The sequence below is a fragment of the Pinus tabuliformis genome, chromosome 9 (assembly GCF_031772625.1).
Source record: "Pinus tabuliformis cultivar Carrire ecotype Pingquan chromosome 9, CPIR1, whole genome shotgun sequence".
Lineage (NCBI taxonomy): Eukaryota > Viridiplantae > Streptophyta > Pinopsida > Pinales > Pinaceae > Pinus > Pinus tabuliformis.
The window spans coordinates 904,870,140-904,872,603 of record NC_142307.1 but is presented as its reverse complement, the minus strand read 5'-3'; the positions used below and the strand labels follow the sequence as shown (position 1 = coordinate 904,872,603).

The 2,464-nt window shown below is 40.5% G+C and overlaps 1 pseudogene; it reads left to right on the top strand.

The window, feature by feature from the left end:
• Positions 1-577: 577 nt before the first annotated feature.
• Positions 578-1,851, top strand: LOC149151689 (uncharacterized; annotated as a pseudogene).
• Positions 1,852-2,464: the final 613 nt, after the last annotated feature.

The window sequence follows — 2,464 nt, the reverse complement described above, 5'->3', positions numbered from 1 at the left end:
ATAATTTGTGAGACCTGGTGACAGCAGGATCTTCACAAAGAAGTTTAAGTTTAAGTTTTCTGATGGTTTAGTGTTTAGCTAGTTTTAAATTTCGTCTTTTCAAAAACACCCCCCTGCATGAATAAACACAAATCAAGCGATGAGTATGCTCTCTTCCTGTGCTTCGTGCGATCAGGAAGATCAGAAAGTCCATTGATTTGGTTCAAATAAAAAAAACTCTTGCTGGAGAATTAATTTGCGAAAAGAAATAAAGAATTTTGTGAAAAAAAAACATCTTTTAGATCATATTTAGTTTTTTTAATTTTAGATTTTTAACCAATAAAAAAAATTAGTTTTTAATTTTAGATTTAAAAAAAACACCCTTTTTGTATTTGTTTTTCTTTAAAAAAAAACACTACTCATTTTTAGTTTTCTTTTATTTTTTTTTAATTAAAAAAAAAAATCATTTAAAAAAAACATTAACCATTTTCTTTGTTTTTTTAGATATAAAAAAAAATTTAGTTTTTGTAAAAAAAAAAATAAAAAAATTCTGATATATTCTTATGATCCTGTTCTTTGTCACATTGTTGTTGTCCCGATGATCGAATCCTCAGCTGGGAACATACACGTAAAGGCTCTCTGAATTGGCCGATTCGATACAATGACTTCTGCCGTGATCATGAACCTCCTATTGGTTTTATTAAAAGCAGATATTCGTGGACTATTTGGCAGTGTTTTCTTGTGATTTTGGACCAGAGTTTACTGTATTTGACGTGAATGGTGAGGAACCACACACAGGTATCATTGCGTCTGTTAGCAATGATAATCCTGCTCTTGTTTCATGTGTGGATGATGAGAGGCTTGAATTCCAGGATGGGGATTTAGTTGTTTTTTTTGAAGTACATGGTATGACTCAGTTGAATGATGGGAAGCCAAGAAAGGTAAAGAATGCAAGACCATATTCTTTCCTTTTAGAGGAGGACACGACCAACTTTGGAGCCTATGAGAAGGGTGGTATTGTCACCCAGGTATCTTTGTATTTTCGGTTTCAGATTTTATACGATCTTCTTCTTGAAGGATAACACGATTTACCTGTCGGAGGCTAATGAATAAGACAGAGATTTGTGTGATGAGTTCTCGAAGCTCCGCTCGTCCTTTGGGTTCCCTTTTGCCTTCCTTTTTGAGGAAGAGCAGTCTCGCTAGAATCTCCTCGGTGGAAATTCTTGTTTCCTCCAGCAAATCGTATGCCATCTTCGCCATTTCGATGACCCGATACATAACTTGTGAGACCATGTTATCCCTTCAGTTGTGCCGCGGGTCTCAGTGCCAAGCTCCATGAGTTTTCAGAACTCCAGCAATAAGAAGCCGAGTTACATATAAGGAGAGGAGCCTCCCGAACCTGATATTGAGGAAGAGGTAGCTGCAGAGGAAGATGAACACGAAGAAGTTCCCGTTGATACGCTTGGAGGGGCCGATAAAGAACCTGCAGAACAGGAACAGCCGATCGCTAAACCCCGGAAAACCTCGAAGTTCATGACCAAATATGAGCGTGCTAGAATACTAGGCACCCGAGCATTGCAGATCAGCATGAATGCGCCTGTCATGGTTGAACTTGAAGGTGAGACTGATCCACTGGAGATTGCAATGAAAAAAAAAAACTCAGAGAGAGGAAGATTCCTTTTACGATTCGCCGACGAAGATTTGGGTGTCGACGAGCTTATTGTTGAAGATTCATGGAGAAGATCGCGCCAGTTTAGGATTCAGTTCACAAAATTTGGGATAGATCGCGGAGAATGCGCCTGGCTTCAATTCTACTCGACTGGAGCCTTCATGATCTGCCTTGCATGGCGGACTAGCGTGGAAACTTGTTAACGATGGCCTTATCTCCGTGGCGCGGACTGGCTGAGTTAGCGCGTTGACTTGGTGCGTGGCACTGCCAATCTATAATGGATCCCCTGCATGCCGCTAAAACCTTCGCGCTGGATGGATGTTTGAATGGTGCGTTGACTGCATATCGTGGTAAGATCCCATTTCATGCGGCAATATTGTATGCGTGGAGGTGTGGTTTAATGAAGGCGCAATGCGCCTTCCATGTGTGGCAAAGGGAAGGGAGTGGAGCCGCTAATTATGGCTGGTTCCTCCCCTTTTTAATGCCTTACTATACTCAGTTTGCCATCGGAATGGAAACATCAATTAGGGCGTGATGTTGAACACTTAAAGCAAAGGCAAATCTTGTAAGCATTCGCAATGTTCTATCTCGCAATAATTTGGAATGTGACGACATTGATGCAATTTGCATTAAGGATCAAGCTCTTACGAATGAAGGTGCAGAGAAAATTGTTGGTTGGTCTTTGAGCCACCATCTTATGAATAATTGTGAACCATGTGCCAGAGATGGAAAGCTCGTCATCACTAGTGAAAGTGTTCGTTATGGGCCGAGCATATTACGTTTTGCTGGTCTTTTCTACTCATCCCTGCGCAGCCT